The sequence below is a fragment of the Agelaius phoeniceus genome, chromosome 15 (assembly GCF_051311805.1).
Source record: "Agelaius phoeniceus isolate bAgePho1 chromosome 15, bAgePho1.hap1, whole genome shotgun sequence".
NCBI lineage: Eukaryota > Metazoa > Chordata > Aves > Passeriformes > Icteridae > Agelaius > Agelaius phoeniceus.
In genome coordinates, this window is record NC_135279.1 from 19411746 (window position 1) to 19427664 (window position 15919).

Genomic DNA, 15919 nt, shown 5'->3' on the forward strand with positions numbered 1-15919 from the left:
GTATTGAATGATTTGCAAGGACAAATTGGGGACAAGCAAACAACAATAGTCGGCGCTACAGGGAAAGAGGAAAAACGGCCATTCTTGCAACCCCGAGATTTGTGTTTTGGGAACAAAATTATAACACACAAATTCCTATACGTACCTGAGTGTCCAATTCCGCTTTTAGGGAGAGATTTGCTAGCAAAACTTGATGCGGTAATAACCTTTGAAAATGGGGAGCTTATAATGAAAATACCTGAATCAAAGATGGGACAGATTTTAATGATCAAAGAAAAACCTGTTCCCTCTATCCCTAGGGAGGTAGGAGATGCAGTGATTCCCTCTGTATGGGAGACAGATATACCAGGGAAATCTAAATTGGCACAACCTGTGCATGTAGAGTTAAAAGAAGGGGCGAGGGCTCTACAAGTCAAACACTATTCCATAAAACCAGAAGCATGGCAAGGAATAAGTAAAGATTATTGAGAAATTCTTGAAATACCAAATTTTAGAAGAATGTGAATCAGAATTTAATACACCAATATTTCCAATAAAGAAGCCAAATGGTGAATATAGATTAGTGCAGGATTTGAGAGCAATAAATAAAATCACAAAGGACATTTATTCATTGGTAACAAATCCTTACACATTGCTAACATCCATAAAAGAGATATACAAGTGGTTTACTGAAATTGATTTAAAAGATGCCTTTTTCTGCATCCCCCCTTGACAAAGAAAGTAGGAAACTGTTTGCCTGTGAGTGGGAAAACCCAGGGAACGGGAGAAAGACCCAGCTCACCTGGACACGATATAAGAACTTGCCAACCCTATTTGGAAACCAACTGGCAAAGGAGCTGGAGATTTGGACTGAGAGTGGGCAAGTACCAAGAGACCAATACCTGTTGTTGCAGTATGTTGATGATATACTAATAGCTACAGAAGAAAAGCAACCTGTATAAAGGTAACCATTGAGATTTTAAATTCCCTGGGAATGGGAGGTTATAAAGTACCCAGAGGAAAGGCACAAATTGCCCAACAGACTGTGATCTACCTGGGATGTGAAATTTCACAAGGGCAATGAAAACTAGGCACTAACCGTATCCAAGCTATTTGTGCTATTCCAGAGCCCCAGAATCTACATGAGCTGCGAGTCTTCCTCGGGATGGCAGGATGGTGTCGCCTGTGGATCATGGACTATGGACTGATTGTGAAACCCCTGTGTGAAGCTCAGAAGATGCAGCCATTCACCTGGGGCAAGCCACAGAAAGAAGCCTTCCTAAAATTAAAGGAAGCACTGACAACTGCTCCAGCATTAGGCTTACCTGATCTGTCTAAAGATTTTCAGCTGTTTGTCCATGAAAGGCTGCGCCTAGCACTAGGAGTCCTGACCCAAGGTCTGGGAAGCTGGAAAAGGCCGCTGGGCTACTTTTCCAAACAACTTGACAGCATAAGTGCCGAGTGGCCTCCATGTCTGCAGGCAGTCGCAGCCACTGTGATGCTGATACAAGAAGCCAGGAAGCTCACAATGGGAAGGCACATAGATGTCAATGTACCACACATGGTAACCACTGTCTTAGAGCAGAAGGGGGCCATTGGCTATCGCCAAGCAGGATGATGAAATTCCAGGTAGTCCTGACTGAGCAGGATGATGTCACATTAAAAACAACTAACCTTTTGAATCCAGCTTTGTTCCTAGGTACCACAACTGAAGAAGGCCCATTAGAGCATGACTGTGTGGAGGTAATAGAATACACCTACTCAGCAAGAGAAGACCTGAAAGACGTCCCACTAGAGCAGCCAGAGTGGGAGCTGTTTACAGATGGGAGCAGCTTCGTGGAAAACGGAACCAGATACGCTGGGTATGCGGTAACAACAGTCAGTACAGCAGTGGAGGCAAAGGCATTACCACCAAATACATCTGCCCAGAAGGCAGAACTGGTTGCTTTAACCAGGGCACTAGAATTAAGTGAAGGGAAAAAGGTAAATATCTGGACTGACTCAAAATATGCTTTTGGAGTGGTGCATGTACACGGAGCACTGTGGAAAGAAAGAGGACTATTGTCCTTCTCAGGGTATGCACATTAAACATCAGAATGCAGTCCTGCAATTGATAAAGGCTGTACAAAAACCTGAACAAGTGGCAATCATACACTGTAAAGCACAGCAATCAGGAAACTCCAAAATCTGTGAGGGAATTCGAAAGGCAGACTGGGCAGCCCGACAGGTTGCTCGAGAGGTGCAAACAACAATGGCATTGATACCTTTAAAGCTTAATGTATCCCAATTCAATTTGCCTCCAGAACCAAAATATTCAGTAGAAGATGAGAGACTGGCACGTTTGCTAAATGCACAAAAGAATTCAGAGGGATGGTATGTGACTGCACAAGGACAGATAGTGGTACCCCCTTGATAATGAGAGAAGTTCTACAAATTAAACATAACGAATGTCATTGGGGTGCAGAGGCATTGGTAAAATTGCTAAAGCAGAGTTTAATTTCGGTGCGGATGTTAACAATGGCAAAATCAGTAATGTCAAAATGTGATATCTGCTTGAAAAACAACCCAGTGGCTAGACGACAGGCACAGCTAGGAAGAATTCGGATAGGAATAGAGCCAGGAGACTATTGGCAGGTAGATTTTGTAGACTTGCCAAGAACTCGAGGATACAAATACCTGTTAGTGGGGGTTGACACATTCTCTGGGTGGCCAGAAGCCCTTCCCTGTTGCACCAACCAAGCAAAGGAAACACTAAAGTGGTTACTACAGGAGATTATTCCCAGGTTCGGGGTACCCCTAGGGTATCATCAGATAGGGGGCCCCATTTCATAGCTACAGTAGTAAGAGAGGTAAGTAGATTGCTGGGGATAACTTGGGACCTCCACACACCGTGGAAACCCCAGTCAAGTGGACAGGTAGAGAGGATGAATCAGACACTAAAGAGGCAAATCAGTAAAATATGCCAAGAAGCCAAATTGCAGTGGCCCCAGGCTTTGCCAATAGCACTGTTGAGGATTGGGATAAAGCCTAGGAGTGGGATGTCAGTCAGCCCTTATGAGATATTGCATGGGAAACCATATGAATCTCCTGAGCCTAACCCTAATGTGCACGTCACAGGAAAGCAGGAAGTGTATAATTATGTTCTGTCTCTCGGGAAAACTTTAGCTCGGCTCCGGAGCATCCTCGTGTGGAATAGACCGCTGACTCTCGAGAACCCAGTTCATAACATACATCCAGGAGACGAGGTGTACATCAAGAACTGGAACGAAGAACCGCTGAAAGAAAAGTGGAGTGGGCCCCACCAGGTACTGCTGACCACCTTTACAGCAGCCAAAGTAGCCGGCGTGGACCCCTGGATTCACTACACCCGAGTGAAGAAAATCCATCCTGGATCACGGACTGTGTAAACTGTGGAACCAACAAGGCTGCAGATAAGATGTGTTTAATCACTTTGAGAATGCTATCAGTAATTGTGCCAATGTTATGGTCATTAATGTCTTTGGGATGTGGAATGCAAAAAGATCAACTAACCACTCTTCATTCTAGAATGAAGAGAGAGGTACAAGCAGAAACACAGGTGATAAAGGTTTCTAATGCAGTTTGGGCTGAGAATGTAATGATTGGATTAGTCAAAGACTTTGCCAAAATGCAAAACACCTGTAGAATAACTGCCTGTATACCAATACCAAAGGGCAGCAGGAGATCCAGTAAATTGGGGAATCATAACAGCAAAACTACCTGAAATACAAAAGAACAAAACAATTGCATGCAAACAGGTACCCGAATCGAGGCAAGTAATCAAGGAAACTTGGGAGAAAATAGGAACATGGATGAGACCCATGGGCCAGAAAGACTGTATTCTAAGTGCTGGCACACTAGGAACCCCTATGGGAGAATCAGGAGGCATCACACAATGGCAATGCTATTTGCCACACTATAAAAAGATTATAGAAAATGTTACAGAAACCACTCTGGTATGGAAGTGTGAGGCCAAGGATCAGAAAGATCAGACAGAGCCTTGGGACAGTGCGTGGTCTGTGAGTATCCTTCAAAGATTCCAATATATGGCAAACACCCCTTGGTGCATTAAGTGGGAAGGCTCCGAGAATGAAACAGATCCAGCAGTAACAAACACTGCCACCAGTAGCAGAACGAGGGCAGACCAAGTAAGTTGGTGGGCATGTAATAAAACTTATGACTGCACTTCAGATGATGCAGAGATAAAGCAGATGCCACCCCTGGCAATAGCCCTACAAACCGGCTGTGCTTGCAGAGGGATCAAACATAAACAAGGCAGAGTGAATTATAAAGCAGTTGTAGGATGTACCAGGAATACAGTCCGAGGTCCAGGACAATTTGTATGGGCAGCAAGCGATGGCACCTGGACAACACATCTGCCTGTAGAGGGGAAAGTAAAGGAAATTACTTTAGGCCTCCCAACCTCATCTCCAATTTGGAAAAAGTCCCCATTTAACGGAAAACATGAACTTGTGCAGATAAGAGCAAGACGAGAAGTTCTAGACAATGAAAATCCAGATGACACTTGCCAAGAACCCTCTAGTGGAGTGAAATTTGGGTGGGCCCGAGAGTCTTTGCTTGGTCCTACAGCAAACTCTCAGAGTAGGGAGATGCTGTACAAACTTACAGGTCAGGTAGATAGACTGGCAAGAGTCACCCGGGAAGGATTTAAAGAATTAAACGTAGAATTACAAGCCACCACAAAAATGACTTTACAAAATCGATTAGCCTTAGATTTGTTACTCCTGAAAGAGCATGGAGGATGTGGATTTTTAAAGGGACGGGTTGGTCATTGCTGCGTTCACATCCCAAATGTAACTGCAGATGTAGAATATGACATCAATCAGTTGAAACAAAGAGAGCATGAAGCCCAAGAAGAGCAAAAAGATTTGACTACGACCTGGCTAGGCAAAATCTTTAAAGGGTTAGGGTGGAATGTGAGTTCACGGATTAAATCTGTCATTGAGACTGTGATAATCTTACTAATTGTATTCTTAGCAATTTGGTTAGTTCACAGCATCTTAAAAGGAGAGATACAGAAGAAAACGTCCTGGAACCAGAAGATAATAAAGGCACTGACACGAGATCCACGCCCACCATCTTCTGGTTCTCCAGTGCATGACAGCATCCACGACAACGTTTACATCAACCATGGACTTGAAGAACATCAAGAATAAATTGAGAAATAAAGGACTGTATCAAGTGAAAACATTTACACCTATAGTGAAGTGAAAATGCTTTCAAAGGGGGGAGAATGATAGTGGGGCCCTGGAAAAATGTCAAAAATAGACTCTGAAAATGTTAGGCTTTGTGCTTGCCAGATCATGTGAAATTGCACCTGCGTAAGCAGAACATGATAAATGATACAATTGTTAGATGTGATGATTGTTTAGTAATTAAATATAATTATTGTTTAATCATAAGAAGAATCGTGAGAAAGTATGTTAGAAGTTTGAGGGGGGCCATGAGGAGCCCATGCTTGGCTGAAATCTATGTATACAATAGAACAATTGAAGTTTAATCATTACCATGAAAGTTATATAACGATAGAATATAAAAACATGTTCATCCCAAACCCATGTTGGAGTCAGATTTGGGTTGGTACCCCTGACACCCAGAGCTCTTCAATAAAAGCACCTGCATATAATCATTCTGGTGATTATGTGTTTCTGAACGCTAATATACCCAGTAAAGTGTTAAACCCTTCCCAGCTGCTGTGCATGAGGCTCTATGAATATGCACCAGGCTGATGTAAGGGGAAAGGTATTTCAGGGGATCCCTGAAGGTAACAGGGTGCTCCTGCCTGAGTGCCAAGATGCACCCAGTTTACATCTTCCAAGAACTGTTTAGCATGGCTCTGCCCTGGATCTGCCTTTTTAGAACATGCAGATTCCTTGGCTGTGGCTTTAGTCCATTCTCTTTATCGCCTCCAGGTTTTGGGCCTTGGTGCACTCTGCCTTCAGACAGGGAGTGCTGATAGTTGGCAGATCTGTACAGGTGTCCTCATCCTGGGTGCATTGGATGTTATCCCATCCAAGCAGGCACTTTAGCACAAGCAGCCTTTTAACAAGCTTAATTAGCGACAGAAATAAAAACTATATAACAAAATATATATATAATTTACATATATATTTAAATAAATATATATATAAAAAATATATATATTAAAAATATATATATAATTTACTTTAAAAAACAGTCCCAGCCTGATCCATATGGTCCCAGAAACCTGGGATCCCAGTCCATACAGTCCCAGTCCATATTTAATCCCACTCCAGGCTATCCTGGTCTGGAGGGTTCTGACCCACAGGATCCCCATCCATGTGATCCCAGTCCAGGTGATCCCAGCCCATCTTTGATCCCGGCCCATCTTTGATCCCAGCCCATATTTGATCCCAGTCTGTGGGGTCCTGCACACACTCCCAGGGTCTGGAATTCCAGTTCCCAGCAAGGAAAAAATGTTCCTGCCCTTGAACTTCCTTCCTATCCCCTCAACAAATTGCAATAAAATTATAAAGAAAGAAATAATAATTGAAATTAAATAAATTATAATAAAAATAAAATATAAAAATCTCAACTCTTCTTTACAATGATTCAACTCAAACCAACAATAACTATTATTATAATATTACCAATGCATATAAATAAACAAATTATATATCAAGAAATACCTTTTGAAAATTTTAACTCGATGACTAATGTACTTTAGATAAAAATATCTAAAGAAACTACCATGCAATCTTACACATCTTAGTTAAACAATTCATATTACAAATATACTAAACACAAAACCAAAACACCACTATAATTTCTCAGACATTTCAACCAAACAATTAAACTTTAATAACATCCTTAAGTACTCCAAAACAATTAAAATTATTTTTAAAAGGTTTATTGGGGGTGCGTGGTTTTATTTGGATATTGTTTTTTTAATTGTTAGAGGCTCGATGATTTAAAAAATGGGACTTTTATAAGAATTGAATCAGCTGAGAAGGTGGCACTCTGCAAACAGAACTGACTGAAAATGAACGGGACAGAAATCAGTAACTCTGAAAGTTTTATTTGCTATCAAATACAACCCACACACCCAGGCCCAGACAATCCCCATCCCATTGCTCCAAATTGGGATCCCACTTCTCCCAGTCCCCTTCTAACCCCATCTCACCCTGGTGGCTGTGGAATGGAGAGTTTAGCATGGGATTGAGGTTTTTTGAGGAGGGAACAAGAAATTTGAGGAAGGATTGAGCCTTTTTGGGTTAAAATTCAGTTATTTTCAGAGGGATTTGAGTGGTTTTGAGGTGACTGTTCCATCCCTCTTGGATTTTGGAGTGGAAACACATGGAGAAGAGAAAAAAATTCAGGCCAAACCAAAAGAGAAGCAGCCAGGAGTGTCCCCAACATGGATCACAGGGAATGTGAGTGACCAGGGCTGTGCCCAAAGTGCCTCCTCCAGTGGGGGATGGAGCTGCAGCAGCGCACGAAGCTCTTCCCGCATTCGGGGCACTCGCAGGGCTTCCCTTACCAGTGCCTCCGTTGGTGTTGGGTCAAGTTAGAGCTGCAGGAGAAGCTCTTCCCACACTGGGGACACTCGTAGGGCCTCTCCCCTGTGTGGATGCGCCGGTGCCTGACGAGGGTGGAGTTCTGCTGGAATCCCTTCCCACAGTCTGGGCAGCGGAATGGCCTCTCCTCTGTGTGAATCCGATAGTGCCGGAGGAGATCAGAGCTGGTCTGAAACCTCTTCCTGCATTTATCACACTCGTAGGGCCTCTCCCCAGTGTGGATGCGCCGGTGCTTGACAAGGTCAGAGTTGCGCTTGAATCGCTTCCCACAGTCGGGGCATTGGAAGGGCCTCTCCTCTGTGTGACTCTGATAGTGCAGGAGAAGATCAGAGCTGGTCTGAAACCCCTTCCCACACTTGGAGCACTCATAGGGCCTCTCCCCAGTGTGGGTCCTCTGGTGCCGGATCAGGTTGGACCTTTGGCTGAAGCTCTGTCCACACTCCCCACACTCGTAGGGCCGTTCCCCAGTGTGGGTCCTCTGGTGCTTGATCAGGTCGGCGTTCCACCTGAAGCTCTTCCCACACTCCACGCACGTGTGGGGCTTCTCCCCATCATGGAGCTGCTCATGGAGCACCAGCTCCGAGCTCTGCCTCCATCTCCGGCCGCCTTCCCGGCCCAGGCTGCCTCTTTCCCCCTCACATCCCCGCCATCTGCGTTTGCAGCCCCTCCTCATGCGGCATCTCCGGGCCTTTTCCTCCCCGTTGGCTTCCTGTGCCGTGGAGCCGCTCAAAACGGCCTCTGCCACCAGGTTCTGCCGCGGGCATTTGTCCTCCCTGCTCTCCATGCTCAGCTCCTGCTCTGGGCGAGGAAGGACAAGGACAGCATGGGATTTGCCTCCGTGCCACAGGCAAGGGCAACGAGATCCCCCCAGGCCGTCTCTGGGGACGCACTGCCCCCGCTTGGCTCTCCCCATTTCGGGATGCCGGGGCTCTTTGGGCTCCCGGGCTCCCTTCTCCCCTCATTCTCGGCTCTGGGCTGCAGCGGCTCCAAGGAGTCCCCCCTGCCCCTCTCCAGGCTCTTGAGGCTCCCGCCAATGGCGCCGCTCCCCCCTCTCTGGCCTCCCCACTTTGGCCTCCTGGGGGACACAGGGCTCTGCTCCTCCAGGCTGCCTCTGCCGGCAGCCGCCACCGCCACCCCCCCGATGTCCCCCCGAGGGGCCTTTTCCGCTCAGCCTTGCACTTCTTCATTCTCCAAACATCCCCCCAAAAACCCAACCCAGGGACCCCCCGGGATATCCGGGCCGGGCTCCCCCTCCCCACTCACCGGAGCCAATGGGGGGGGGGGGGGGGGCGATGATCCCACAGGTGGGGGCTGCGAATTCAGGCAGGGATCGAGACCGCGTAGCTCCCGCAGCTCAGCCTTGATCCGCCTTTGTCCCTCCTCTTCCTCTTCCTCCCGCTCCTCCTCTGTCCTATCTCCACCTCCCTGTCCTCCTCCCCCCTAACCCCGCCTCCTTCACTGCTCTTTCTCCTCCCGCTCCTCCTCTTCCATCCCCCCTCCTTCTCCTCCCCTGTCTTATCCCCACCTCCGTCTCCTCTTCCATCCCGCCCCTTCCATTCCTTCTCCCCCTCCTCCCCCCTCTACCCACCTCCTCCTCCCCCTCCATCCCTGCCCTTCCCTCCCTCCTCCTCCTCCCCCAGCAGCAGCCACACCCTCGGTGCCCCGTTCCCGCAGCCCTCGCAGCCCGCGGCAGGAGCGGCCATGGAGCCGGGCCAGGTCGGCATGGGCAGCGCGGGGCTCTCGGCTGCTCCCAGCCGCTGCGGGCGGGGGGAACCCGGCCCGGGCCAAAGGAGAGGCAAACTGGGCAAACTGGGGGCAGATCACAAAGCTAAGGATGCAGCAGAAAATGGAGCTGAAAGAGTTAGTTTAATATTCACTCCAAACGAGGAAAAACTGGAAATTCCAAGGTTTAGGGAAGCCGAGAAAAAAGAATTAAACAAGATAGGAAATGAACAAGATAAATCAGGGAAATAGAAACTTCTACATGGAAGACAATTACTTAATAAAATGTGCTTACTAGGAAAAGATTAGAAGACGTGCATCAGAAACCCCACTGGCGTACTCAAGCTTTGTGTGATCATTTCTTAAGGAATTTTGGGTGCACTGGGATTTTTGGTGTAGCAAAGCAAGTCACTGAAAGATGCTTAATTTGCCAAAGGATAAATAAAAAGGTGATGAGAAAAACAGCATTAGGAGGTCATGAGTTAGCTCGTCGACCATTTCAAAATATCCAAGCAGAAGTTTAGATTTGTTAGGTTCTGGATTTATTTGGAAAAAAAACCCATTTAATCTAGAAGAAAGAGAATATGCCATATGTTAGACAGGAGATTTTAGGAGAATAAAAATCTTTGAAGTATCAGAAACACCCGAGGAAAAAAGCAAGAAAATAAAAAGGGGAAATGAAAGGGAGGGGAACAAGAGGAAAAGTCAGAAAGAGAGTGGGATCCTCTGCATCTCTTGCCCCCTCCGTTGGCGGCCGAGGCGCCTGTCCCGGGTCCGGCTCGCTGCCCGCCTCAGCTCCGCCTGCCCCGGTTTCCATCCCAGGTGCGGGCTCACTGCCCAGGGCAGCTCCACCTGCCCCGGCGCTGGCGGTGAATTTGTGTGCCCTGGCCCCACTGCCCGGCCCGCGGCCGCTCTGCCGGCCATGCTGGGGAAGATGGGGTTGCTCTGTCCTGCCGCGTGGGCCGAGGTCACCGCGCCGACCGCACCGAGGGCGGGTCCCAGCCATCCCATCCCCGGCTGCCCTGCCCGTGCCAGCTGCGCTGGGCAGCGCCGCTGCTGCTGCCGGGGTCTCCCACCTGCCTTTTCTCTGCCGGGAGCTGCCGGATCAGCCGCCAGAAGCCATGTGGGGGCTGCCCACGCTCCGGCTCGGCCTCCACGGGAAGATCCCCCTCTGGCGATTCCGGCAGCACACCCTGCCCACACTCCGACCGAGCCTCGGCGGGATATCCTCCCCTGACCCCTCCTGCTCTGAGTTACGTCCCCTTGGTAACCACAGCTCCGGCTGTTCAGGGAAAATCCCTCTCTCTACAGGAAGCACCTTATCGAAACACTAGGAGCTCAGTTAAAAGGCAGCCCTCTCCAAATTCTTTCTCAAAACACGGGAGAAAGGCTACAGAAGGTAAAAAAGTGAAAGAGTTAGATGAAGGGATTGCTCTATTGCCGTTAAGAGAGGTTCCCATGGAAGGGATGCGCTGCCCCGCCCCGCGGGAGCCACCGGCGCCCCTGCCGGCCGTGCCCGGAACTGCACCCAAGGGGAAAGCGCCGCAGCCGAAAGGCCGGGACCGGCTCCGGGCTCTGTTTGTTGGCACTGCCGGAGCTGTTGATACACACTACTATCATTATATTATACACACTAGTAAAGAACCGTTATTCCTAATCCCATATCTTTGCCTGAGAGCCCCTTGATTTCACTATCCTAAAAATTAAGAGGGAGGGGGTTTGCATTCTCCATTCCAAGAGAGGCTTTTTCTGCCTTCCCAAGCAGACGCCTGTCTTGTAAAGCAAGACAAGCACCCACAGGCACTGAGGGGGGCTGCAGGAGGGGCAGAAGAAGGCCCTGCAGCACTTGGGCACAAAGGCCCAGCAGGTGAGTGCAAGAAGGGAGCAGCAAAAGGCCAAGCTGAAGGCAAAGGCCAGGGCAGAGCTCCTACAGCCCCTGAGGGATCAGCCCCAGGGCCCAAGGGGGCCCCAGCACCCAGGGCACGGCTCGGCCACAAGCACCCGGCAGAGGCATTGCCCTCCTCGGCAGGGCACAGCCCACCCAAACAGCCCCTGGCAAGGAATCAGGGCTCCGGCTGCAGGGCACAAGGACACTGCAAGCAGAGACAGCAGCACCCTCAGGACCAGCAAGTCCAGCCCGTGATGGACATGGATTGGCAGGGCTGTCACAGCTCCCATCACACCAGGGACCCTCCACACTGGAGCCCTTGAGAACATTCAGGTGGGTCTGCATTGAGAGGAGGCATTTTCTGATGGACACAGGGGCCTCTCAATCTGCTCTGAATCTTAGACCTAAAGGGGAAAATAGTAAAGGAATATTTTAATTTTTAAGGGAATGAGTGGGAAAGATGAGCAGGTATGATTTGTTCAACCACTATTAGAAGCTGTGGGGGATAGGTTTGAAATAAATTTCTTTTTCTTCTTCCTGTGATTGTAATTAACTAGGAAGGAGTTTGAGAGCTGGATTTTAATACTGTAAAAAGGGATACAGAGGCTAGTTCTGTTGTACCTCTGTGTCAAAAGTCTGACAAGGCCTATGCTGAAGTGAACCCAGAAGTGTGGGCAGCCCCAGGGAAATACAGAAAATTAGATATGGAGCCTCTACAAATTAAAGCAACCAGGACAGGCAATACCCTGTTCCAAGAGGGGGAAGGAAGGGCTCACAGCCTGGTATTGAGTCCCTGTTAAAGGCAGGGCTTTTGGAGCCAAGGGTGTCTCCCTACAACACTCCTATCTTGCCAGTCAACAAACTGGATGGATGGACACAAGGGGGAAGCACAGAATTTTCAAGTGTTAAAATTAAGATTAACTGAGGCGAGTGGCCTGGGCCTTCCAGACAGGGAAAAAGAATTTGAATTATAGGTGGACGTTAAACAGGGTCTTGCCAAAGGAATTCTTGTGCTAAAATGTTTAACCCAGTGGCCAGAGAGCAGCCTCATTGTCTGCAGAATTGTGCAGCCACAGCTTCCGTGGGAGCAGAGGCTGAAAACTGATGACAACAGGAGGATCTCCTAGAGTTCAAGTCTGGCATCAAGTTAAAGCTTTGACAACCAAAAGAGCCTCTAAATGGATGAGCAGGGCTCGGTTATTACAGTATGAAACTTGTTCAGTGGCACAGGAGGATTCAGAACTGAGGACAGGGCAAGGGTTTAACCCAGCCTCCTGTTTGAACAGCCTGGAGAGGGGCTGGCAAGGAACCCAGGACTGCACCCAAGGGACAGAGCTCCCGAGCCAGGCTGGGAGAGATTGATGGGACATTCCCTGGCCTGAGGGAGACAATGTGTTTGTGGATGGCTCTGCAAGGGCACCAGAAGGGAAAAGAGCTACAAGACAGGCTGTTATTAAGGAAGGGGAATCAGACAAAGCGCAGGTCACCGCCCCATGCTCAGCTCAACCCGCGGAGCTGTGGGTGCTTGTAAGAGCCTGGCACTGAAATGCCCTGAGCAGGAAGGCTTCAAAATCTTCTGCTGACACCATGGCACCTAACAGAGGGGCAAAAGCAATTCTGACTGCTTCAGCAAGCACTGGATCACTTATTAACCTATTGCTAAAAGAAATAATTCAAAGATAATGGATTGTGGAAGCAATAGATTCAGATGGGGAACTCATTTTACAGGAAAGACCCTTCAGGGGGTTATGGCAGCTTTAGGAATACAATGGGACCTCCATAACCCCTGGCAAGCCCAGAGCTCGGGTTGGGTAGAAAGAAAGAATGGGGAAATAAAGAAACACCTTTGGAAGCCGGAGATAGAAACCAAGATGCCATGGGTACAGCTTTTGCCATTGGCCTTGGCAAGAAAAAGAGCCAGACCCAAGGCAGATATTCAATTATCTCCCTTGGAATTCATGTCTGGAATTCCTTACCTGGGCAATTCTCCACCTAGTGCAGGGTGGAAATAAGGGATGTAAATGTAAGGCAGGCTGTAGCCAGGATCCTGTCTCCTGTGGAATCTCTCCCCCAGGAAGCTGGGCTGGCACAGAGCCTGCCCTGGGACTTTGCTGTTGCCAACACCCAGCCAGGCCATCGGCTCCTGCCTAAGGAGTGCAAAGCAGCACCACTGGTGGCCAAGGGGCCCACGCCAAGTGTCCCTGAGGCCAGAAACAGCCGCCAGCACAGCTGAGCACGGGGGGACCCCTCAGCCTGGCCTCAGGGGCTCTGAAGCCCCGGAGATTTGCACTTCCCGCCTGCAGCAGGACCATGGGAGCCGCCCCTGAGCCTGCCCTGAAGGCAACGCAGCAGCAGCCAGGGCTCCACAGCGGGCCAAGCCCCTGGGCCTGCCCACAGATCCTCTGCTCAAACCCTCGGGAATCCTGGCCACCCTCCCCTGGCACCTCCAGCCACTGCGGCCAAGCCTCGCTGCCGCTGCTGCAGCTCCAGCGCTGGCTGGGCCTGCACTGCCACAGCTGCTGGGGAGCACCGCGGCACAATTCCACCCTGGGGCTCACTCACACCCACACTCTGGGCTGCCTGCGACTGCACTGCTGCAAAATGTACCCATCCTGCTTCTTTTAAATCTTATTTCTCTGCTCAGAAAGGTTTCTCTACTCAAAGGTTTGCCTTTGGGAAAGAAATTTTAAAGGTTTTATTTAAAGGGTTCCCAGTCTGTTCGGATGTTAAACTCATCTCCACCACTCAATGGAGATGAGTTTAACATCCGAACAGACTGGGAATAGCCCAAAAGACACCCACAGAGATAAGGACCAGCAACAAAACATCAACGCCCCGCAGCAAACAGCAACCAACAGCTACCCCAGACACTGCCCCCGCACAGCTGGAGACACCTGGTCTGGAAAAGGCTGAGAAGGAAATCCAGGAGTGTGGACGGAATTCACAGCAGAGGGGAAGAAATCCGGGTCCAACAGGAAACCAAACACTAAAAACTTACACGACTTGGAAGCAATGAACATTAAAGCAGTGGATTTAGATTGGTTCAGACTACGTAAAGTTTAGGAAAAATCGAGTAAAACTGACATGTCATGGAATGATTTTTCCTGCACAGCCTGGATATGTGTGGATGAAAGTATTTCTGTTGCCCATCCTGGCCAGAACCAAGCAATGCCTTGACTCTCTCACACTAAAGAGATTCTTGGAGAGTTTTTGTTTTCCCTACAGTTTCAGTGATAAGATTACAACATGAGAAACCTTTTTTATAATAATCCTACTTTATATTGTCAGGTAGGTTTGGGACAGAAGGGTGAGAATCAATTTTTGGTCTGGGTTTTTCCATGTTCGCCTTTATGTTGCATTTTGCAAAATTGAAGAGCTTTAACCGTGATACTTTTAACTCTTAAATAGTTAATACTTTTTTTAAAAAAAGCAGATTCCGGGGGGCCGCATGTGACTCACCAGATGGCAGCCCTGGAAGAGAAGCTTTGGTTCTAGTCAGCCAGGAGAGGAGCTTTAGGAATGCAAATGAACCCTGCTGGGCAAAGCCTGGACAATGTACCTGGGTCTCTTGCCTGGGGCAGGAATTGGGCTGATTTCCCCTGCCCCTCACCCCGAGCTCTGCCTGCTTGCACTGATGGAATTTGCACAGCTCAAGGCAGAGCCCGGGGTGAGGATATCTGACCCTGCGACAGAAACGGGTGAAGCTGCACAGGGAAACAGCAAATGGAGAATGTTGGGAAAACTTCACTATAAATAAATGGGGGGGAATCATCCCTCTGCCCACTCCAACGTGTGCTGTCACTGTCAGTGTTATATAGGGTGGATTAGAGCACTGAGATGTTCTTGCTACCACAAGTTCCGGGAAATCAGTTGGGAATCCAAGTATTTGATGATTTAATTAGAGACAAATGGTCAATTGATGCAGCCCTGGCTGAAGAGAGCGGCCAAAAATGGGGAGAAGATGTACGGCCAGCAGAACAAATCCTACAACAACATGGACCAGCCCCTGGGAATCCAAACCAATTCATATCAGGAGCCACAGAACCCATTTCTCATTTCAATGGCACCATTAGATTACAAGCTGCCCTCGGAATAACCAACCAGACAGCTCCAGCTCCTGACCTTCCTGCTGAGCAATCCACTGAAATGAGGAACACAACATTTCACCATGGGATGGGATCAGATCATCTGTTAGCAGAGAAAAGAGGAGTTTGTGGAAAATCAAATGACTCAAACTGGTCTTGGCAAATAGATGACAAAGCCAAAGTGGTGAAACAGATAACAAAGGAAACAAAAAAGCAGCTCATGTACCAGTCCAAACGTGGAAAGGATGGGAATGGGACATGGTTTTGTGGTTCCCTGGCAGACCATGGGTTAAACGAATGCTGCTTCTGCTCTGATGTGCTACAGCACCTCTCACCTTTTTACCATGCTCCGGACCTTGAGAGTGCAGCTCATTCAGCAGCTGAGCGAGGGGCCAGGGGCTTGTAGATAAGGAAGTAAGGGGCGAAACCACCAGCTTCAATAAATGTTATTAATTAACACGGACTGCTGCTCACAGAAAGTCCCGCTAAATTCCTGAACGTCGAGAACAAAAAAGACTTAACAGAGCCGTGAATATCGGCTGTTCTACAAAAGTGGGGGTGCACATTAACGAGGACGTGCAGTTGGCAGATCGGGAGGTCTGAACCTTCCAAGTACCTCAGCCAGTGGGCAAAGGGAGAGGGAGATGAGCCGGGAAAATGAGGATAAA

General features: G+C 48.6%; 1 pseudogene; it reads right to left on the reverse strand.

The window, feature by feature from the left end:
• LOC129126905 (uncharacterized) overlaps positions 1 to 8434 on the reverse strand; it is a 208327-nt pseudogene extending 199893 nt beyond the window's left edge.
• Between the last annotated feature and the right edge of the window lie 7485 nt (positions 8435 to 15919).